This window comes from Schistocerca nitens, chromosome 4 (genome assembly GCF_023898315.1).
Source record: "Schistocerca nitens isolate TAMUIC-IGC-003100 chromosome 4, iqSchNite1.1, whole genome shotgun sequence".
Lineage (NCBI taxonomy): Eukaryota > Metazoa > Arthropoda > Insecta > Orthoptera > Acrididae > Schistocerca > Schistocerca nitens.
Genome location: NC_064617.1, coordinates 301,819,680 through 301,844,891, shown reverse-complemented (window position 1 = coordinate 301,844,891; position 25,212 = coordinate 301,819,680). Strand labels below are relative to the sequence as shown.

Below are 25,212 nucleotides of genomic sequence, written 5' to 3'. Positions count from 1 at the left end.
GAAACAAAGGAAGTCGATCGTGTAAAAGGGGCTTAAGAGAACACGCACCTACTTTTTTTTCGAGTCATCAGTCTTCTGACCTAATTTTTGACTGATATAATTTTATTTAGTAGCATCTTTACTGAGTTCACCCTCATCATTCATTTTATTTCAGCCAGTCCAACTGAATTTATTTGTATGAAAACGTCACAATGATATATTTTTAAATGTAGTTTTTAGTACTTTTAACCGAGTTATTGCGGCTGTTATGGATTTATATCTTTATAGTCTTCTTTCTGAATAAAATGCGTCTCCAAACTTTGGGGTCAAAATTACACAGATTGTGGAGTAAACTAAACTGAGTGCTTTGAGATAAAGAACTAATATAGAAAGTAAGTATTTAGTTCCTTATTGACATAAACTGTTTACAAAGAATAGCAATAACCCAAAAACAATTTTTGTAGCGACAATGGTCCTGCAACAATAGTTCGTAGTAACGACCGCTGTTCTCAGTGCATGCATGCATTATGGTGTACTTCATTGACAAAACTGAACTCCCAATTGAAACAATTTTTTATTTTTTTCTTCTTCTTCGTTTCACTCATCTTTGGGGTAGGTTAAATCAATCTTTTTTTTTTTAATGTTCTGTGCCTTTGTATTGACCCAGTATTATTTCATTCATTCTGAACTTTCTTACCTTCGTCTTCAGAGTTTTGGAGTGCTCGTTTGGTTTTCATTTTGACTTGGAACCTCTCTTTCTTGACTTTGGTTATTTTTTGCAGTTTCATCTATGATCATATTTTCTGTGATTTGGAGTTCTCTTAAGTGCTTCTCCGTTTCCTTAAACCAATTTGATTTCTTTATTTATTTGTTTTTTCTACGGAAGTAGTCAAACATTATTTTGTTGATTTCTTTTAGTTCATGCTGAGTATGTGTCCATAAAAATCAATTCTCCTTCTTCTCATTGTGTCTGAAAGTTTTTCGGTAGTTTGATAAAGTATTTCATTTTTGATGCGAACTACTTTGCTGCTGTGGAATCTGGGACCAGGGATTTTTCTTATATCTTCCTTTCTTTAATCTCCAGCCTTTCAGTTGAGCCATAGTTGGTAATGGACAATGTTTCGGCTGCATACAGGGCTTCTGGTTTGATTACTGTATTGTAACGTCATATTTTTGCGCAATCCATGAGAGGGACTTTTTTTATATATGCTTTCTGTGATTTTTTTTAATAATTGGCTTTCGGGATGTGCTCATACAGCCATCTCCAGAGTGGAAAGTCACTCACGACAATACGATCGTAAGGACGACACAACACCAAGTCCGCGAGTGGAGAAAATCTCCGACCCGGCCGGGAATTGAATCCGGGTCCCTTCGGTTAGCACCAAAATAATTTGGCCCTATAGCTTGCGCACTTTGCTCATGATGGCGAGGGCGGAGGGGGAGGGAGCGGGAGGTAATCGGGTGACCCGATGGAGGGTTAGGGGGGAGGGGGGGGAGGGTAGGGTGTAATTGGTGCTCTATCAGTACCGTATTCTCTCAGATTCTGTTTTGCAAACAATTCTTGGCCAGCTCTCAACGGGTGGTACGACAGTTTCGAGAAACTTTTCATTTCGCCTTTCCGACACTAGCCGCTGCTACACCGCACTTTAAATTCTTGTCAGCATGTTCTTGTAACGGCAAAGGCCTTATCTTCAATAACCAGTTACGAACTGTAAACAGTGATTCACTCAACCTAAGCACACCACAGATAACAGGTTTAAGTAGTTCTAAGTTCTAGGGACTGATGACCACAGATGTTAAGTCCCATAGTGCTCAGAGCCATTTGAACCATTTTGTAAATAGCGCTGTGGAGAAGTGTGTTTCCAGTAGCTTAAGTATGAGGAAGACCCACTGTGGTATAGTAACAGAGTCCTCTGGTAAAAAAAAGTAGAAATGATGACAGGTAAAAGTTAGTAGAAATTCGTACGTCCATGAAAAAAATAAAAAAAAAATCTGTGCTCGAAGAGTACAAGAAGTTCCGCCGTCATACCTTAGCAAAGGACCTTGCCGAGAACACGAAATATTCCATTCCCACGGAAAACGACTTAGTGGGTTGAAGGCTTATATCCAGCCATTCGTCGGCCAGTCTGGTTTGACAACAGAAGACAGTAAAACGGCACCTGAAGTTTAATTTCGCTTTCGAGGAATCATTCACGAAGGAGGATCGTATAAACACGCCAACGTTGGACAGTCGCACAGGCTCTGGTATGAAGAACATAAAACTGGCGTCCCTGGAGTTGAGAAGCAGCTGAAAGAGTTGAAATCGAGTAAGTCGCCAGGTCAGAAAGCAATCTCAATTTTGTTTTGCAGAGAGTACGGCATTGCCGCCTTACTCAGCTTGCGTTTATCGCGAATCTCTCGCCCAGCACGAAGTTCCAAGCTACTGGAAAACAGAGCAGGTAACTCCTGTATCTTTCATTTTTTCGCACGGTATCCTGCGAACCACGGATGAAGGACAGCAGGTAGATTCTGTGTTTCTAGATTTCCGGAAAGCGCTCACACAGTGCCCCACTGAAGACCGTTAACGAAGGTATGAGCATAAGGAACAGGTCGCCAGATACGTGAGTGGTTCGAAGACCTCGACGGTGAGTGTTCATCAGAGACAAGGGTATCGTCAGGAGTGCCCCAGGTATACATAAATGATTTGACTGAGAAGGTGGGCAGCAATGTGCGACTGTTTGCGATTACTTTTTAGTACACGGGAAAGTATCGCCGTTGAGTGACCGTACAAGGGTACAGTACGACAGACAGAATTGCTATTACGTGTGATGATTGGCAGCTTGCTCTGAATGCAGATTAGTAGAAACAACAATTATCAAATGTTCAAATACAGTACAAGTGTTGTGCTGCTTGGGACAGTCATCTTGATTAAATATCTAAGCGTATGTAAAGCGAGATGAAATTGAACGAGGATGTAAGGACAGTAGTAGGGAAAGCAACTGGTCGATTTCGGTTTACTGGGAAGGTTTTATGAAAGTGTAGCCCACCTAAAAGTAAACCACGTTTAGAGTCCTTCTCGAATGTTTGGGATCCCTACGCGCCGCATTAAAGGAAGACATCGAACCCAATCAAAGTCGTATTGCTACATTTGTTGCCAGTTACGGGTGTTCTTGTATACTCAAAGGGGAATCCCTCTAGGAAAGACGACGCTCTTTTCATGATATACTACTGAGAAAATTTATAGAACAGGCATTTGCAACTGCCTGCAGAACGACTGAACTGCCGCCAACGTACATTTCTCGTCAGGGTCAAGAAGATAAGATAGAAATTAGGGCTCGTATGGAGGTTTATAGAGGTCGTTTCCCCCTCGCTCCATTTGAGTGAAAGAGGAAAGAAAATAGACGCCAACGGCCTTGCTGCAGTGCTAACACCGGTTCCCGTCAGATCACGAAGTTAAGCGCTATCGCGCTGGGCTAGCACTTGGATGGATGACAATCCGGTCTGCCGAGCGCTGTTTGCAAGCGGGGTGCACTCAGCCCTTGTGAGGAAAACTGAGGAGGTACTTGATTGAGAAGTAGCTGCTGTGGTCTCGAAAACTGACATACAGCCCGGAGAGCCGTGTGCTGAATACATCCTCCTCCATATCTGCTTCCTGTGACACCTGTCGGCTGAGGGTGACACGGCGACCTGTCGATACCGTTCAGCCTTCATGGCCTGTTCGGGCGAAATTTAGTTTTTAAAGCAAATGGCTTGTAGTGGTCGAACGCCATAGGGTGGCTTGCAGAGAACGTAGATGTATATGAAGCAGAACTGTGGAACGTATGTCAAGACAGCTCAGTGGACTAGTAGTTGGATATGATTTGAGTAATAGTTCCATAAGGGACATTTCAACCCTTATAAAGCTGCCCACGTGACTGTTGCGGATGGGATTGTGAAACTGAAACGTGAAGAAAGAACAACAGCTTAACCAAAACCAAATACACATGCTTTGATGGACAGGGACCATAGAACTTCGTGAAGGGTGACTGTAAAACATCACATGAAATCAGCAGAAGAAATCACTCTTGAGTTCCAAAGTTCCATCTACCAGCAGGTCAGCTTGCGCAATGACTATACCTAGGGATCAATGGTAGAGCAACTCATCACAGTTTTCTGTAGTCAATGCTAAGTGACGCCTGAGATGGTGTAAGGAGTGACTCGAATGGACGGTGGATGGCTGGAAATTAGTGATTTGGAGTGATGAATCACGCTATACCCTGTGACAACCCAATGAAAGGATCTGGATTTGACGAATACCCGGAGAAAATTACCTGCCATCGCGTGTGGTGTCAACAGTGAAAAACGGAGGAGGTAGTGTTATGGTAAGGGGGTGTTTTTCGCGGTTAGGATGGGATCAATTTATTGCGCTTAAGAAAACGCTAATACAGCATTATGTGCTATATACAATAGAGGAACAGTTTGGAAGCGATGACTGTATCAACATGACAGTGCACCCTGTCATACAGCAGCATCTGTGAGGCAATGGTGTGTAGACAATGACATTCCTACAATGAACTGGCCTGTCCAGAGTCCTGACCTGAACCCATGGATCACCCCTGGGACGAGTTGGAACGTCACCTTCGGTCCAGATCCAGTGTCTATCATCACTACCTTCTCTGCTGTCAGCTCTTGAGGGAGAATTGGCTGCCGTTCCTCCACAGAGATTCAGACACCTCATTCAATGAGTTCCCAGCACAGTTCAAGCCGTCTCAAAGATGAAGCGTGAACCCATCCCTTATTAACGTCCTCTGATAGGTGTCCACATACTTTTGATCAGAGTATTTACAAACACGAACCTCACATGAATTGCCCATTCGAGACCTCCAATGAGAAATGTTCTTTTCCAGTCCTTAGTTCCTTATCACAAAATATTCAGTTTATTATATTGTACCGTTGAATGGTTTTGACCCTAAGGGTTAAACGCACTGTGTATAGGTGTAAGCTGCAAAGCCTGAATGGTTGTCGAGTTCATGGACACTCAAACGGATATTTGCTAAAAGAGTCCAGAAGAATAACCCACCGAATGTTCCAAATGAGACCAGCAAAGTCAATAGGCACTTATTGCCAGAGCGAATGAAACTTTGGCCAAGTTGAAAGGTTTGCAGTGGAGCTGATAAGAGTTTCAGCACAAGCACGACGCTGTGACGTCATCTGTTCAATGTGGGTGTCCATACACGCCCAAGTACAGTGCCGACGCGCTAACTGTTCCGTGCGTACAATTTCATAGAGTCCTTGGTGGAGCAATCGTAACACATCTTTTTGCAAACTTTAGGAACAAACACACGTGATTGTTCAGAGTCATTTTGCAATGAAATCACACGGTGATGGATGGACAGGTAATGCCGACAAGTAAAATATCGGCGCACAAAAGAATTCTGAATGTTTTTCACTGAACGAGGCGAAACAGTACGGATGTAGTGCAATAAAATATTCAAGCGAGTGTCTGCTTCTGTGGCCTGTGCAATTTTCCTATGGTGTAGTGGAAAAATCTGTAAAAGTTCAGTGTCCCGCGATCGATCTGACAACAAGATGCGGCAGTAGCATCAAACTCAGAACCAGGACCAACAGGAAGGCGAGAAAGGGCGTCAGCACTTGCATGCTTCGACGTGGGTCGGTACAGTATTTCGGACTGTTACTGTAACAATAAAAAAGCCCAACGTTGCAGCTTCTGAGCCGTGCGTGGCGGAACAGGTTTGGACAGATAAAACAAAAACTTAAGTGGCTTATGGTCCGTAACTAGGTAAAACTTCCGAAAAAACAGATAATGGTGAAACTTTCTCCCACCATAGATAAGAGTAAGCGCTTCCATCTCGATATGGGAATAGTTACATTGAGTCTTAGTCAGTAATTTGGAAGTGAAAGCAGTCAGCCTGTCCTGTGAACCAAATGTGTGCGAGAGCACAGCTCTGATCTACCACGAAAAAGCGACCACTGCCAGAATCACAGGCTTACCGGGATCGAAATGATCAAGACATATGTCACTCAACAAGACATTTTTAAGTTTCTGGAATGCATCCTGACACTTTTTGGTCCAAACAAAAGGCACATTCCTCCGGCGCAACAACGGAACGGAGCCGCAATCTGGACTACGTTGAGTTTAAACCGGATATAATGTCAATTTCCCGAGAACTGACTGCAATACCGTCATGTTCCGCGGGCAGGGATGCCAACGTGGCCTAGATACTAAATTCCAGTCTGAAAAAAAGGGACATTCGTCCAGGCGACACTTCAAACTTGCAGCTGAAAGTACTTGAAAAAGCGCATGAAGGTTACTGATATGTTCCTCCGGTGTATGGCCTGACACCGCAAGGTCGTCCAAGTAATTTGACACTGTTCTAAGCTGTTCTAAGTAAACTGTTCTAAGTAGCACAGGAAAAAGGAAGGCGCGGAAGCGCTGCCAAAGGTAAGCGCAAAAGTTTGAACAACCCTAAATGCGTGTTGACCACAAACATTTTCTGAAACTAGGCTGGAGTGACCGAGCGATTCTAGGTGCTATGGTCTGGAACCGCGTGACCGCTACGGTCGCAGGTTCGAATCCTGCCTCGGGCATGGATGTGTGTGATGTCCTTAAACTCTCCATCTAGTGGAATTTGCAAATACTCATCGCGTAAGTCAATTTTTGAAAAACAGCGGCCTGCACCAAGCCTGTACATTAATTCCGCAGGGCGACGCAACGGATAATTATCAATTACTTTTTGTGAATGAACAGTGGATTTAAAGTCAAGACAAATACGAAGTCTTCCAGAAGGCTTTAGTAAGATTACTAAGGAAGATGCCCATTGACTAGCCTGAACAGGAACAATAACTCCATTGTCTTACCATTATTTAACTTCACTTGCAACTTTGTCTCTAAGCACACGAGGGACGGGATGTGCCCGAAAAAATTTAGGTTGCGTATTGTCTTTCATTGTCACATGTACCACAAAATTATTTGCTCTGCTAGCTACTTCAGAAAATAAATCAGGAAACTCCACAATCAATTGTGTAACACTGTCTTTTAGGTTGAACGCAGAAACAGAACGTACATTATCCTGAATAAGAAAAGCAGACACATTAAATGAATCCAACCCAAAAATATTTTCACAGTCTCGCGAACGCAAAATTGTAAATGTCACCGTTCTGGTGTGAGACTGGAATGTGCTAGGTAAACTACATGCACCAAGCACTGGAATGTCCTGACCGTTATACGCAGTAAGTTGTGAGCAAGATTTTGTCAACTGTTGCGAACCTATTAAGCAATGTAACGGAAACGCCAGTATCTAACTGAAGTCGTAACTCAGCGTCCGACAATGACTAAGTTCACAAACAGTATGTTTGACTGTCGATGCACAGCATTTGGTGGGGTGAACGCAAATTCGGAATTTGCTCATTAGTAGTACCAGTAGCCAGTTTAGAAAAAAATTCATTCACTAAGTGAGAGGGTACTCAGCGCTTACGAGAGAGAACGTGGGTAGAGTTCCTTTGCTGTTGTAAGCTCACTGACAGTACATGATCTGGCTTTCCACAAGCAAAGCAAGTCGCGTTCCACAAAGGGAAATTATGTATTTTATGCTTGGAAAAGCAGCGGGGACTTGGTTTCACAGTAGACACAATTGTTAACACTAGTTTACTCTGTCCATGGCGTGGTGGCTTGTTTGCGTGCAGTGAACGGTCTCAAGGCTCGACCTGTTCGCCACTTTGCGTTTCACTGCAAATGTGAGCTACCTCAAAGTTTTGTACGACATTATCACACGAAAATGATGTTCAATAATTTGTAACACGTGTTTCAAAGTAGTGTCAGAATGTTTGAGAATTAGTTCACAAATCCTACTGCTGGCACAGTATACGTAGTCGCATCACGAATCATTGCGTCACTATAGTGCTGTCCACAACTAAATTGAAAACGACACTGTCGTGCCAAATCCTGAAGCTCTGTGGACCCACTGACGGTATGTCTGTTCTGGCTTTTTCCAGTATTGAAAGAACCTGTAATTAGCTGCCGCAATTTGTAACTCATCCTCATAATCATTAGTGACGGTGGGAACTAAATCAAAAACTAGCAACTCCGGCCTACTAGTCGGCAATAATTTCTGAGCGAGGCGGTAAACTCCTGTGCCGGCCGTTGACAAGAAATGAGAAAGTTTCACAGTACCTTGCATTCGATGTGTAGAGCAATGGTACTGGGCTACCGTCATCAACCGTGACAATTGGCGCCGGCCGCGGTGGCCGAGTGGTTCCAGGCGCTTCAGTCCGGAACCGCGCGACTGCTACGGTCGCACGTTCGAATCCTGCCTCGGGCATGGATGTGTGTGATGTCCTTAGGTTAGTTAGGTTTAAGCAGTTCAAAGTTCTAGGGGACTGATGACCTCAGATGTTAAGACCCATAGTGCTCAGAGCCGTTTGAACCATTTTGACATTTGGCGGTTCTCAGACTGAATAAACTGCATTAGATCAAAGCCGGCAGCAACCGGAGGTCTAGGCGTAGGTGTTGTAGGAGACGAGTTAGAGGCGATTTTAATGAGAGGAGCGCTGCAACAAATTAATCACAAGCAATGGAGGAACGCAGATAGCTGAAGCGTTGCGGCTAGTCTGCAAGAACACATTTAGTAGCAATGCCACCTGTGCGAGAAAAGAGAGAAATAATAGTAACGCGGTGTGATGGAGCAGCGAAGAGCGAAGAGAGCTTTGGTTATATAATCCTCGTCGCCAGATGTGACGGCTACTTTAGGAGTCAGTACCGACACAAACAAGGACGGAGAGAAGTTGCGATGGCCAGAGGCAGGAATCCAAAATGATCTGTACATAACATTTGCAGATTAACAGAACACCTCATTTATAAAAAGGAAAGAAAACTTAACTTCTCGTAATGAGGTGGCCTCAACACCTACATCTGCATCTACATGGATCTCTGCAAATCACATTTAAGTGCTTGGTAGAGGGTTCACCGAACCACCTTCACATTTCTTTGTTGATCCATTATGGACTGTGGGACAACGGCTGGCATGTATTTCTTGATGCAATAATTTGCCAACAGCCGTATGTATTGTAGAAATTTATTTTATGAACATCTTATGTGCTACCAGTTTCGGCATTACATTGATGCCATCTTCAGACCCCACACGTCATAGTCGTAAAATCGCTATACACGGAAGGAGCCATATAACTGGATCCGTGAATCAAATCGCTATACAGCAGCTCTTGACTGGCAGTCTGTGTCGCCTGGCTAACAACAGCTGTTGTATAGCGATTTGATTCACGGATCCAGTTATATGGCTCCTTCCGTGTATAGCGATTTTACGACTATGACGTGTGGGGCCTTAAGATGGCATCAATGTAATGCCGAAACTGGTAGCACATAAGAAGTGCATAAAATAAATTTCTACAATACATACGGCTGTTGGTAAATTATTGCATCAAGAAGCACCTTCACAATTGTCTATTATTCCAATCTCGTACAGCATGTGGAAAGAACAAACACCTATATCTTTCCGTAAGAGCTCTGATTTTCCTTATTTTATCGTGGTGATCGTTTCTCCCTGTGTAGGTCGGTGTCAACAAAATATTTTCGCATTCGGAGGAGAAAGTTGGTGATTGGAATTTCGTAAGAAGATTCCGTCGCAACGAAAAACGCCTTTGTTTTAATGATGTCCAGCCCAAATCCTATATCATTTCAGTGACACCCTCTCCCATATTTCTTGATAATACAAAACTTGCTGCCCTTGTTTGAACTTTTTCGATGTACCCCGTCGGTCCTATCTGATAAGGATCCCAAACCGCGCAGCAGTATTCTAAAAGAGGACGGACAAGTGTTTCTACATCTGAAAGATTATATCTATTCAACTTTCACGCCAGTCGCATATGAGTGCCGCTAGTGGCGCCATTATGAAGATGTAAATACATACTGTATGGGTCGTGAGCGTTAGTTAACTTCGTGAATGTACGTAGTGAGTTGATGTAAGTCAAAAATACCATGAAGGTGACAAAGACGCCGTTCCAGAATTATATTTTCACTCTGTAGCGGAGTGTGCGCTGATATGAAACTTCCTGGCAGATTAAAACTGTGTGCCGGACCGAGACTCGAACTCGGGACCTTTGCCTTTCTCGGGCAAGTGCTCTACCAACTGAGCTACCCAAGCAATAGCTCAGTTGGTAGAGCACTTGCCCGCGTAAGGCAAAGGTCCCGAGTTCGAGTCTCGGTCCGGCACACAGTTTTAATCTGCCAGGAAGTTTCAAAGACGCCATTATCAACACCTCACTGAATTTGAACGAGGCCGTGTAATGGGGATACGAGAAGCTGAATGTTCCTTCTGCGATACTGCAGAAGGACTTAGGAATTTGGCTCTGGCGCATCGAACTGCATCTGCAGCAGCAATTTGAGCAGCGGTCGGCACCACCGTGACACGACGAACGGTTATAAATCGGTCACAGCTTCGAGCCATACGCCCTGCAGCGTGCATTCCACTGAACTCAAACATCCAAACCACCGCCACTTGTGACTTCAGTGGTGTCAAGCAGCTCATCGAAGGCAAGGTGGACGTCTGTTGTGTTTTCTGATGAAAGCTGGTTCGATGCCAGTGATGGCCATGTGTTGTTTAGGAGGAGGGTAGTTGAGGGCCTACAACCAATCTGTCTGTGGCCGAGAAACACTGGACCTACGCCTGGAGCTGTGGTCTGGCGTGCGACTTCGTATGACAACAGGAGCATTCTCGTGCTTATCCAACGCATCCTGACTGCAAATTTGTACGTCAGTCTCATTAGTCGACGCGTTGTGCTGCCATTAATGAACAGTATTTCAGGGGTTGTTTTCCAACATTATAACGCACGACCACATGCCGATATTGTAATCCAACGTGCTCTACATAGTGTCGACATGTTGCCTTGGAATACTCGATCACCATTTGTGTCTCCAATCGAGCGTGAATGGGACATCATCGGTCGACAAAAACAGCGTCATACACAACCAGCATTAACCATCTCTGTACTGACCGACCAAGTGCAACAGACATGGAACTCCATCCCACGAACGCATCGGGCACCTGCACAACACAATACATGCACGTTTGCATGCCTTCATTGATCATTCTGGTGGTTAAATGGTTCAAATGGCTCTGAGCACTATGGGACTTAACATCTGTGGTCATCAGTCCGCTAGAACTTAGAACTACTTAAACCTAACCAACCTAAGGACATCACACACATCCATGCCCGAGGCAGGATTCGAACCTGCGACCGTAGCAGTCGCGCGGTTCCGGACTGCGCGCCTAGAACCGCTAGACCACCGCGGCCGGCTCTGGTGGTTACATCGGTTATTAACGTACCAGCCCTTCACATTTGTAATGGTTCATCTCACGCTTACATTAACCTGTGATCTTGCAATGTTAATGATTTAAATATGTTACGTAGAGAAATATATTCCCAAAATTTCATTACTCTGCATTAATTATTTTTTGGTGTTACGAATTATTTTTCCGTCGGTGTAACATACAGTGATTGTAATTTTTCGTTTTCCAGACGCATCAGAAGCTTAGTTTCGAAAACCCTATTTATTTTACGAAAGCACTCCATGCCACGAGTAATCTTGTATTAATTTCTTTTATATCCATCTAGTCATCATTAACTGACCTAAATGCAGAAATTCATAAACTGTTTCTATGACTTCTTTGGTAATTTATGTTATTTTCTTTGGGATGTGATGATTACGCTTTTTTTTTTTTTAGTTTTCATATAATTGATATTGGTCGCCGTTATGGCCTGGTGAGTAGAGCACTGAACTCTGGTCCTGGAGGTCCTGGGTTCAATCATGGATAGGAACGGGGATTTTCTCTCTTTCCACTCCGTCCAGGACGTCCCCAGGTCGACACCGCCCGCTATCAAATACTTACCGGGGATTTTTCCAGGGTAAAAGACGGCCAGAGCGATGGGTCCGCCACCCTCACCCTCCTAGCGCCGTGGCAAAGAAAATTTGTACTCTGCCTATGGTAGGCTTCTGCAACAGACTTTGCATTTTATACAATGGTCAAAACTATTAGGGGATCAGTTGAGGTATCTAGGTTCTGAAGCACTGTCATCGGCAGAATGAACTAAAATGCTTCGACGTCTTTCTGTCGGTTCTACAGAGTGGAGGCAATAACATTACGGTCACTGAAATAGGGGTAATAACGGAAAGTTGCTGCAGAGGAGGTTGGTGTTGACTTGTATTTACTAAATGGTTCAAATGGCTCTGAGCACTACGGGACTTAACATCTGAGGTCATCAGTCCCCTAGAATTTAGAACTACTTAAACCTAACTAACCTAAGGACATCACGTACATCCATGCCCGAGGCAGGATTCGAACCTGCGATCGTAGCAGTCGCGCGGTTGTAGACTGAAGCACCTAGAACCGCTCGATTACACAAGCAGTTGGGTTCAGACAGTGTAGTGAGCAGGTAGTGCAATGCAACAACAACATGACTTACCCGAAGCTGTGGCATGGAGAGCCATAGGAGGGTTGTAAGCGGGACAGACACAGAGGGAGGTGGCTGCAGCTATTGGAGTGTCCCAAAGTGTAATTTCCAGGACCTGGACGCGATTCCAGACAACAGGAACTATTAAAAGAAGGCAAGGCCAAGGTCGTCCACGGGTAACATCAGCAAGAGATGACCGTTACATCCGGTTAACAGCTCGTCGAGACAGGAGGCTGAATGCAACTCAGCTGCAACACACTCTCCAGATAGTAACAGGGTGCGCAGCATCAAGACAAACATTCCGAAATCGCCTTCGGGAATGTGGCCTCTACGCACGGAGGCCTATGGTGTGTGTCCCATTAAACCCACGACACCGTTTGGCCCGCAGAAACTGGGCGGAGGAACATCAGGATTGGAGTCACAACGTATGTCGCCGGGTGCTGTTCATAGATGAGTCAAGATTTTGTGTTCATCCGCACAATCGTCGTTCGCTAATGTGGAAAGAACGTGGAACTCGGAACAATCCTGCTTATGCGCAGGAAACATCACCATATCATGGTGGTGGACGAATGGTGTGGGCAGGAGTCAGTATTGGCGGACGTACGGACCTCTATGCCGTTCACAATGGCGCTTTGACTGCTCGGAAGTGTAGAGAAGAGATCCTCCGACCTTTTTTTGTACCCTACGCTGGTGCCATAGGCGATGGGTTCCTTCTGGTGGACGATAACGCTCGCCCCCACAGAGCTTCACTGGTGGACAACATGCTTGAAGCTGAAGGAACTGAACGAATGGAGTGGCCAGCATGTTCACCGGACTTAAACCCGATTGAGCATGTCTAGGATGCACTTGGCAGACGCACTGCAGTCAGACCAGCACTTCCCACAAAGATTGCAGAGCTGGATATTGAACTCATGGAAGAATGGCCAAATATCCCTCAAGAGCTGACTGATAACCTCATACTGCCTGTGCCAGCCATGTGTGCAACCTACTTGCCGTCCGAGGTAATCACACACCATATTAGAGGGCAACTAGAATGGCTGTTTCACTACTATGGTAGCCCCATGGTGCCTCACTCTACGTAAACGCCATGTAAACCTCAAGTAAGGAACTGAGACAGCAAAATATCGTACTGTATCACACACAAATTACAATTGTAACCGATATCTGAATAAGATACCTTACCATATGTCTACTGTGTATGATATCTCACTTGATCTAATTGTTTGAGCAGTGTAATTGATGTTACGGCCTACTTTCAAACTGGTGCTATTAACATTCGTTTTACAAATTCAAACACCTTTTTTCTTGCTGAAAATACTATTCATTTACGTTTCAGATACGTTTCGTCTGTTTTGTTAAAGGTAACCTAAGGAGGTCGTTTTCTGGAATAATGCACTTTAGATTTTACATGTGATGCGTATTGACGCGAAACAATTCAGACAGTATGAGATTTTTCACTCTGCAGCGGAGTGTGCGCTGATATGAAACTTCCTGGCAGATTAAAACTGTGTGCCCGACCGAGACTCGAACTCGGGACCTTTGCCTTTCGCGGGCAAGTGCTCTACGAGATACTGGCAGAAGTAAAGCTGTGAGACCGGGCGTGAGTCGTGCTTCGGTAGCTCAGATGGTAGAGCACTTGCCCGCGAAAGGCAAAGGTCCCGAGTTCGAGTCTCGGTCGGGCACACAGTTTCAATCTGCCAGGAAGTTTCATATCAGCGCACACTCCGCTGCAGAGTGAAAAATCTCATTCTGGAAACATCCCCCAGGCTGTGGCTAAGCCATGTATCCGCAATATCCTTTCTTTCAGGAGTGCTAGTTCTGCAAGGTTCGCAGGAGAGCTTCTGTAAAGTTTGGAAGGTAGGAGACGAGATACTGGCAGAAGTAAAGCTGTGAGACCGGGCGTGAGTCGTGTTTCGGTAGCTCAGATGGTAGAGCACTTGCCCGCGAAAGGCAAAGGTCCCGAGCAGTCTGCTTTCGGCGGTGCTACGGCACGGACGTCTGTTTACGTCCCTGCCGGAGAAGTTCGCGCTCCCGCAGTTGTTTACCTCTTCGGCGTACTCGCGCGTTTAGACGACTCGATACAGAATGGCACATGCATACCGAAAGTCGACTCTCAAGATTAGTTTTTCGAATGAATATGCGAGACCGAAAGCCTACGAAATAGAAAGGTTCCTACGAGACGAAGTTAAACTTGACTACAACGAACTTATCGGAATCCACCTCTCCATAGTGAGCAGTGTTGTTTACGTCAAGCTGATTAACGATGCAGTATGTTACAGAATCATCCGAGATACTAAACATGGACTCAAATTTCGGCACTCTGATGGACATGTTGGAGAAGTAACTATTGATCATGCAGGACTGGGCTTACGAAACATACGTATTTTCGAACTTCCCTTCGAGGTTCCGTCTGACTTGGTCGTTGACGCCTTACGCCCATATGGAAGAGTGCTTAGCCACGTTGAGGAAAAATGGTCCAACTTCACGACTTACCCCGTTCTCAATGGGGTGCGTCAAATCAGAATAGAACTGACACAACATGTACCCTCGTACTTGTTCATCGGCGGATGCAGAGCTATAGTCATATACGATGGACAACCCAAAACATGCTCAGGCTGTGGGAAAGAGGGCCACGTCCGTTCCGAATGTATGCAGCGGAGGATAGTGCAAGTTCCAAACGGCGAACCCGTACCTCCGTCCACGTTGACGCCGCTGCCACTAACGTATGCGGACGCATTTCGAACGGATCCCATCCCGAAGAATGACCAGCTACCAAATCCTGACAGTTTACGGCAACCGACTGCGGCGGGGACCGCCTCCAGTGACGAAACGACGCACACCTCTGCCGCTCCGGCGCCGACGACGCACTTAACCGAGCGGAAAGGATCGGTAGGAGAAATGGAAATTGATCCTGCTGTTGTGCCGACAGCTGCTTTCGTCCCTGAGCACCGGGAGTCACTTCCGCACTCGGATACGGAGGCGCACACGCGCAAACAACGATCGCCGAAGCGCCACAAGAAACGACGGCTAGCGCCGTCGGATACCTGCTTACTGCAGTCCACGTCAGACGGACTTGGGTGTAACGTCGATACAGTGCATCCGGATGCGCAACGGGAGGTTCTACCTCCCACACAGCAGTACGACGCGAATTATGCTACACAGGGGTTGAATACAGACACACCGGACGGAAAGCCGACGGAAGGAGTCCCTCCACCCACCGCAGCACCGCCACCGCCTTCGGTCAGGCCGGCAGGAGAGACACGACGGGAGCTGGACCTCCAGCACAGGAACTGGGCCGACGAATCCGATACTGACCCCCACACCGACGACGCACCCGCAATGGCGAGTGCTGCGTCCACAGGATGTTAACCGCGCAGAAGATGCAGACTGACGCACAGACAGCATGTCACCGGGCAGAAGCACACAAATTAACATAAGCGTTCATGTGCGCTTTACGCACTGAGGAACAGCTGCAGGCATATCGAACAGCCTCTATTAATATTAATACGATCAGAACGCCTGTCAAATTGCAATTATTACGAGACATGTTGCATGCGTCAGACGTCGACATCGTTCTGCTGCAGGAAGTATGTGTTGAGAGCTTCCCCGACCTCTATGAGTACGATACGTACATTACACCTACTACCGACGGCGGCAGCGGAACAGCGATACTTCTACGTAGCGGCATAGTAGCCGAGGACGTGGTGTACCTGCCGTCAGCGCGAGGACTGGCGCTCACAGTGCTGGGAGTACGGGTCGTTAACATTTACGCACCGTCGGGGTCAGACAGACGGCGCGACCGATCCCGATTTTATGCAGAGGAGATTGCAACACTATTCTTAGGTCGGTATGAACATGTCTTATTTGGAGGCGACTTCAACTGCGTGCTCGCACCAAAAGATCAACACCCACGTTATACTTCGTGCCCGGAGCTGCGGCAACTCATACAGGATATGAATCTCATTGATACATGGGAGAAGATACATGGCGACAGACGTGGATACACCTACGTCACGAGTCACTCTGCAAGTCGTCTCGATCGCATCTACGTAACACGTCGTCTCGAACCTGCGATCCTCGATGCGGAATTGTGGCCTGTCGCCTTTTCAGATCACATAGCATATATATGCACGGTCTCCTTGAGTCGTCAACAAGTGTGGAGGAGTCGCAGTGTTTGGAAACTGAATACAGCACACCTTAGGGAACCTGAGTGCAAACGCTTAGTCGAAGACACTTGGCATGTGTGTGAACGACGCCTCCCGACATATCCGACGACGTTGCAGTGGTGGCTGGAATGCGTTAAGCCTGCATTGCGCCGAGCGTTAATTGCATACGGAAGGGAGCAGATGATGTGGCGGCGATACACGACGGAATTTTATTTCACGATGCTCCGCGAACTTTCTGTACAAGCACCTTCACAGGAGCGTCGTGCAGGTATAAAACGAGCACAGGCCCAAATAATTTCCATAACGCGCCGCCGACTGGAGGGTGTCGCAATCCGTGCAAGGGCCTTTGAACGAGTCCGTGGAGAATCCCCGTCGATGTATCACGTTATCAGAGAAAAACAACGTAGTCGCAGAACCTTAATACAGACGGTCGTACTGCCAGATGGTCGCCGCATGACAACGCAAAAAGACATTGCCAACGCTTTCGTGGAACACTACTGTCATCTCTATGAAGAAGCGGAACACGATCAGGCAGCCTTTCATGAGGTCCGACGAACGCTCTCCGCGTGTCTCGACGAGTCGGCCAACCTGGAGTTAACAGGTGAAATGACGGTTGACGACGTAATGGAAGCGATTGATAAGGGAGCGTCGCACAAATCGCCGGGGCCCGACGGGTTTACGTTAGAGTTCTATCGTACATTTAAAGATCTCATGACTCCACGATGGACTGCCATGTACTGCGAATTGATGTCTCCCAACGTGCCTCTTCCGCCCACCTTCGTGGAAGGAATGATCATCCCCATCCACAAACCATCTGGCGGCACAGGGATACAGGCCTACCGGCCACTGACCCTTCTTAATTGCGACTACAAGATCTACGCCAGGATACTTGCAGCACGCTTTAAACGCGTGATACGCCAAGTGATTTCACTCGACCAAACCCAGCTAGGAGGGGCTAGCAATATGCAAACGGCACTCAGCGACTACCGCGATGTTATCGCACTGGCTTCAACATGTCATCTCCGGCGTGTATTGGTATCGATAGACTTCGATCGCGCATTTGACAGGCTGAGTCATGCTTATCTCACGGACGTGATGACGAAAATGAAGTTTCCGGAAAGTTTTGTCACCGTCGTCATGAGACTACTCCACGGAGCCGCATCCAAAGTGCTCATCAATGGACGCTTGGTGGGGCCCATCACCATCTCACGATCGGTCAGACAAGGGTGCCCGCTGTCAACGATATTGTATGCCATCGCTGTCGAGCCGCTGCTTTGCGGGCTCCGGAATCGACTCCAAGGAATGACGATAAGGCACAACAAGTTTATATGCCGAACATACGCAGATGACCTAGTGTTTTTAGCACGGTCAGGCGACGAGGCAAGAGCGGCCCTGCATTGGATTAATTTGTATTGTATGGCTACGGGAAGTCGCCTGAACATGGCAAAGTCGGGAGCGATGAACATCGGGAGAGGACTCCCGACAGGAAGTGTAGCACCATTACAGCCGATCACCACGATGAAATGCCTAGGAATTATCTTCACTACAGACGTTCGACGCACGGCGGCACTGAGTTACAGACATCTTCTGCAAACAATTCGTGCGAGTGTCCGAAGTCACAGGTTAAGGGCACTGGATATGATACAACGGGTCACCTTTGCCAACACTTATCTAGCCTCTCGCATCCCCCACCTGGCACAAGTTCTTCCTATGCCGGTGGTGTTGGCCCGCCGAATCCTGGCGGCACTAGGATATTTTGTGAGCACAGGTCTGCTTTTTAAGGTAGGATACGAAACCCTCACCCTTCCTCGTAGTCGTGGAGGTCTTGGACTAGTCCACGTACGCGACCGAGCAGTGGCTATTTATGTAACCACGATGATAAAGATGTGGACACGACACCAGACAAGTCTGACGGGCAGCTTGATAGACGAACTCGCTCCACCTTCTCGTTCGGCTCCGGTAGCGGTGGCTCACATCTCACCATCGCTTGCCCATATGCGAACCTTCTTTGTGGAACACAGTTATGTACATATGGAACTACCAACTACCAGGACGGCAACGGCACGTGATATATATCACATCTTGACTCGACGACGGCCGAATAATGCCGTAGAGCGCCGCCAACCAACGGTTACGTGGTCAGTGGTATGGCGTACAGTGCACCACCCACACCTTGATACGGGAACGCGCGCACTGTGGTATCAGGTGGTCAATGGGAAATACGTGACTCGTTCCAGGTTGCATACAATTCATATGGCGGACGAGCCACTGTGTCCGCAGTGCAATGTTATAGACACTGAGGAGCATCGCCTGATATGCGGTCCTTCGGCGGACGTATGGTGTTTGGTCAAAAAAATGATCGCCTTCCTCCTTCGGGTGGGGCCGCAAACAATAGAACCACGCACACTACTTCTCTCAGATAGGACGTATTATCCCCGAACGAAGACAAACGCAGTGACTTGGATTCGAGGTTTGACTGTGCGTTATCTTTTCCGAGACGGCAGTAAGAATGTGCTTGACTTTTGGGCCTTACTACAGGAACATCACTCACAGCTTATGAGACATCCGAGATATCGATCATATTACGCAAATTTTTTAGGGAGTGCCTTGCTTGATCCCCCACCCAGTTGGGGTGTCCCGGGTAGGAGAATGTAATTATTGTCTATAAGTATCAGAACAAGAATGGACCAGGACAGTGGAGAGGATCCACAAACACACGTGAAGACGTACCCGACACCAACGCGAGGTATGACGGGATTAGCGAGGTACGCGCCTAAAAGAGGAACGTAGAACGTTATTGTTTTGTACTGACAGAAGCAGGATATTTTATTTTATTTTTTTTTCACTATTATGTAAAAAAAAAGTCCACTTATTTACGCTTCCCAGAAAAATTTATTTTATAAAAGTCATCGTCTTATATATTTAAAGAAAAAGTGCTAGAAGCAGTTTATGTTTGTTATTGTTACACACAAAAAAAAAAAAAAAAAGTTCGAGACTAGGTCGGGTACACAGTTTTAATCTGCCAGGAAGTTTCAGTTCAGACAGTAATTTTTGCAAGAGTAAAATGTTACCTACAGTTCAGAATTGTTGAGGCTTTCGTGACCTATAACTGATGTACTGCCTGTTGCCGACAGGCAATGTTACCTATAGCTACTCGTTCGTCCTGCCAAAACCTGATATTTCTCTCATCTGAAGGATATAGGCTTCACCGTACACTTCCACATCATGAACTTACACTTCACTCAGGACAAAGGAATAACTGTAATATTTTATTAGTGTAAAATTTAAGGGGTGTACTTTTTCGAATCTACGCAATCTGATCAAAAGCGTCCGTACACCTATCAGGCCGGCCGGTGTGGCCGAGCGGTTCTAGGCGCTTCAGTCTGGAACCGCGCAACCGCTCCGGTCGCAGGTTCGAATCCTGCTTCGGGCATGGATGTGTGTGATGTCCTTAGGTTAGTTAGGTTTAAGTAGTTCTAAGTTCTAGGGGACTGATGACCTCAGATGTTTAGTCCCATAGTGCTCAGAGCCAACACCTATCAGTGGACATTAATACGAGATGTGTCCAAAAAAAATGGTTCAAATGGCTCTGAGCACTATGGGACTTAACTTCTGAGGTCATCAGTCCCCTAGAACTTAGAACTACTGAAACCTAACTAACCTAAGGACATCACACACAGCCATGCCCGAGGCAAGATTCGAACCTGCGACCGTAGCGGTCGCGCGGTTCCAGACTGTAGCGCCCAGAACCGCTCGGCCACTCCGGCCGGCAGATGTGTCCAACCTTCGCTTTTATCGTGGCTTGAACTCTGATGAGGGCACTGCCAGTGAAGTATATGAATATTTCTAGAGGAATGGCTACACATTCTTCCTCAAGTGCTAAAACCAGATTAGGTAGTGATGTTGGACGCTAGGGTCCAGAGTGAAGCCGTCGTTCTAACTCATAGTAAAGGAATTCCATTGTGTTCAGGTCAAGATTTCTGCACAGACCAGTCAATTTTACGGAAATTATTGTCCAAACCTGGCCTCAGAGGTGCATTGTTGTGCTGATACAATCATCATCTCCGAACTTTTCGTCTACTGTACGTAGTACACAATTATGTTAAATGTGTTCGTGTTGTTATGTATTTAGCGTTTTCTTAAGCGCAATAAGGGGACCACACCCTTCCACGAAAAACGCCCCTTATTGTAACACCATCTCCTCGGTACTTCATTATTGACACTATACATGGCCGAGCGCTTCTAGACGCTTCAGTCCCGAACCGTGCGACTGCTACGGTCGCAGGTTCGATTCCTGCCTCGGGCATGGATGTGTGTGATGTCCTTAGGTTAGTTAGGTTTAAGTAGTTCTAAGTCTAGGGGACTGATGACCTCAGATACTTCAGATGTTAAGTTCCATAGTGCTCAGAGCCATTTGAACCATTTGAACACTATACAAGTTGGCAGGAACTTTCTCCATTCACCAAACCCAAACGCTTTTATCGGATTGTCACAGGGTACAGTACGATTCATCACTCCTAGTCACCTGTTTTCAGTGATCTATTGTCCGGTGGTGTCGCTGTTTACACCAGCTCAAGTGTCGATATCACCGACCTCAGAAATATGTGGCTTATTAGGAGCTGCTCGAACATTGTAACATAGTTATTGTGATAACTAGGCTTCTGGTAGCACTTTCGAACGCGCGAGGGATTCCATCCACTTGATTACATGCGATTTTTTTTTTTTACAACCGCCTTCAGTAATGCTTCCCGGTCCCTATCCAGCAGTACCCGAAGTCTGCTTTTTTTTGGTATAGCTGTGGTTGTTTCTTCGCGTTTCCATGTCACAGTCATGTCTTCAACAGCTAAATTAGGTAGGTTTAGAAGGGTTGAAATGTATCTGATGAATTTTGTCACACAGGTGACATCCAGTGACTAGTCGACGTTGGAAGACGAGCTCTCCTGCTCGACCTATGCTGCTATTGCTGCTACTTTACTGATAACACAATGTCCCTGTTTCCTTTTATACTGGTGGGTACATCTTTCGTGATATATAATGATCAATTCCGCATTACATAGGGGTACCTGGATGCTTTTGATATAACACTACATAAGTATCAGAGGGGAAAATAAAATTGTATTATTCCACAAAGAAATCTACTGGCGATGCTCGTAATAAAGAAGGCGAAACACTTGTAAAACGTAAATAGATATGGTATTGTAGCAAGAAAAAGGCGTTTGGATTAAAGAAAGGATTTTTTATTTACTTATTGAAGAATACGACCACACCAAAAAACTTGGTGCACAATCAAGATGTTTCACTTGCTGTAGGAATTCATCTGCACTTCAAGCAAAGAGTACAATGTACATTGAAGCGCCAAAGAAAGTGGTATAGGAACGCGTGTTCAAATACACAGTTACGTAAGCAGTCAGAATACGGCGCTGCTGTCTGCAGCGCCTATACAAGACAAGTTCAAATGGTTCAAATGGCACTAAGCACGATGGGACTTAACATCTGAGGTCATCGGTCCCCTAGAACTTAGAACTACTTAAACCTAACTAACCTAAGGACATCACACACATCCATGCCCGAGGCAGGATTCGAACCTGCGACCACAGCAGCAGCGCGGTTCCGGAGTGAAGCATCGAGAACCGCTCGGCCACAGCGGCCGGCAGACAACAAGTGTCTGGCGCATTTGTTAGATCGGTTGCCTTTGTTACAATGGCAGGTTATCAAGATTTAAGTGAGATTCAACGTGGTGTTATAGTCGGCTCACGAGTGATGGAACACAGCATCTCCGAGGTGGCGATCAAGTGGGGATTTTCCCATAGGAATCCGGTAAAGCATCAAATCTCCGACATTGCAGCAGCAGGAGAAAGATCCTGCAAAAACGGGATCAACGACGACTGAAGAGAATCGTTCAGCGTGACAGATGTGCAAACCTTCCGCAAACTGCTGCAGATTTCAATACTGGACCATCAACAAGTGTCAGCGTGCGAACCATTCAACGAAACATCATCGATATTGGCTTTCGGAGCCAAAGGCCCACTCGTGGACCCTTGATGACTGCCGCGCGTAGTGGCCGCGAGGTTTGAGGTGCCATGTCACGGATTGGGCTGCCGATCCCGCCGGAGGTTTGAGTCCTCCTTCGGGCATGTGTGTGTGTGTTGTTCTTAGCATAAGATAGTTTAAGTTAGTTTAAGTAGTGTGTAAGTCTAGGGACCGATAACCTCGGCAGTTTAGTCCCTTAGGAATTCACACACATTTGAACATTTTTCGATGATTGCACGATACAAAGCTTTATGCCTCATCTGGGCCCTTAAACACTGATATTGGACTGTTGACAACTGGAAACATCTTGCCTGTTCGGACGAGTCTCGTTTCAAATTATATCGAGCGGATGGACGTGTATCCATATGGAGACAACCTCATGAATCCATGGACCCACCGAGCGAGGTGGCGCAGTGGTTAGCACACAGGACTCGCATTCGGGAGGACGACGGTTCAATCTCGTCTCCAGCCATCCTGATTTAGGTTTTCCGTGATTTCCCTAAATCGTTTCAGGCAAATGCCGGGATGGTTCCTTTGAAAGGGCACGGCTGATTTCCTTCCCAATCCTTCCCTAACCCGAGCTTGCACTCCGTCTCTAATGACCTCGTTGTCGACGGGACGTTAAAACACTAACCACCACCACCACCATGGACCCTGCATGCCAGCAGGGAACTGTTCAAGCTGGTGGAAGCTCTGTAATCGTGTGGGGCTTGTGCAGTAGGAGTGATATGGGACCCCTGATACGTCTAGATACGACTCTGACCGATGACAGACATGTACGTAAGCATCCTGTCTGATCTCCTGCATTCATTCATGACCATTGTGCATTCCAAAGCACTTGGGCAATTCCCGCAGGACAATGCGACATCCTGCACATCCAGAATTACTGCAGAGTGGCTCCAGGAACACTTTTGTGAGTTTAAACACTTCCGCTGGCCACCAAACTCCCCAGATATGAACATTATTGAGCATATCTGCGATGCCTTGCAACGTGCCGTTTAGAAGAGATCTCCACAGTCTCGTACTATTACGGATTTATGGGTAACCCTGCTGGTTTTATGGAGTCAATTCCCTCCAGCACTGCCTTAGACATTAGTCCAGCCCATGCCACGTCGTGTTGTGGCACTTCTTCGTGCTCGCGGGGGCCCTAGCCGATATTAGGCAGGTGTATAATTTTCTTTGACTCTTCAATGTAAATAGTAGAAGATATTTATTTTAAGGGAAATGTTGTTGTGAAAGATCTGCAAATAAGATTTGTTAAATTACTGTGAGCAAGGGACCGACTCATTAGGCCGGAATCCCTACAGACGGAGCTTTTACCTCTGAGAAAGGTATATGCAACCATGTCTATATTTAGCATGTCGCCTTACGTCGTGTGGCGGAGGGTATATAGTTAATCATAGTTATTTTCATCTCCACCCTACTCCATTCGCGGACGGTATTCTGCATAGTACCATATTTCTCTAATTTTCGATGGTACGCGAGAAACATTTTGGAGGGAGTAACGTGTTTCTTCACCCGTTTAGCAATGTGAGCTCTCAGAATTGAGTAACACACTCTCAGGCCTTCGTTATATCTTACCGCAGTGCGGTCTCGTATGCGAACCGGAGGCTAGGTTTGTCGAACTATACACAAAAGAGTGGAGCAAGCTAAACAGAAGCTTCAGTTTGAGGATTGTTCTGGGCTCCTCATGTGGGCCGGGGGCAGAACGTGAGGGTCCTGTGAGGAAGTGTCTCGCCCCTGGAAGCGTGTGAGCGATAAAGCGCCGCCCTTATCTGCGCGTGGACCAGTAAACAAGGCTGATAGCTGGACACGCGCCCGGCGCCGTACGTGGCGCCCACTGCTCAGTGAGAGCGGCGCTCGCTTCCGGCCAAGCGATGTGGCGCGGCGGTGAAACCGAGCAGCGTGGCGGTTCACACACTCGATCGCCATCCAAATCGTTGTTGGAACGTCTATTTCGTCCGACCCTCGGAGCTTCCGTGGCGTCGTATATAAAGCCGCAATCGTGGCCGCTGTCAGAATTTACGCAGTATTAAGCCGTCCTCGCCCGCCTCTGTAACAGAGAGGTTCTAGGCGCTCCAGTCCGGAACCGCGGGACTGCTGCGGTCGCATGTTCGAATCCTGCCTCGGGCATGGATGTGTGTGATGTCCTTAGGTTAGTTAGGTATAAGAAGTTCTAAGTCTATGGGACTGATGACCTCAGATGTTAAGTCCCATTGTGCTTAGAGCCATTTGAACCATTTTAAGCCGTCCTCACACGGGACGAGGAAGCGTTCGTGGACGAAGAGCTGGTCCAGTTTTCTAACATCACAACGTAGACTTTCAAGTTCTACAGCATTCCGTAGCGCGAAAGACTAAATAGACAAGTCAGATTTTTAGCTTCGTCGAGAGGCATTTAGTCAATGAGATGCAAGATCGCGTTCCATATCGAAACAGATCGTGGGACGCGCCATATGGGATTTAATCATTTCCAGTTGAAGCCCATATTTCACATTATAATTTACGTCGTATGCCGTTACAAAGCACCAACACATTTAGATCTCTCGAAAACGCGTCGTTATTGGAACAAGTTGTTTTTATAAAACGACAGGAAACG

The 25,212-nt window shown here is 46.5% G+C and overlaps 1 non-coding gene across 1 annotated transcript; it reads right to left on the bottom strand.

Annotated features, from left to right (window-relative positions):
• Nucleotides 1–10,038: 10,038 nt before the first annotated feature.
• Trnas-aga (transfer RNA serine (anticodon AGA)) lies at nucleotides 10,039–10,113 on the bottom strand. Its single transcript has one exon. It is a non-coding gene; the product is annotated as a tRNA-Ser (tRNA).
• Between the last annotated feature and the right edge of the window lie 15,099 nt (nucleotides 10,114–25,212).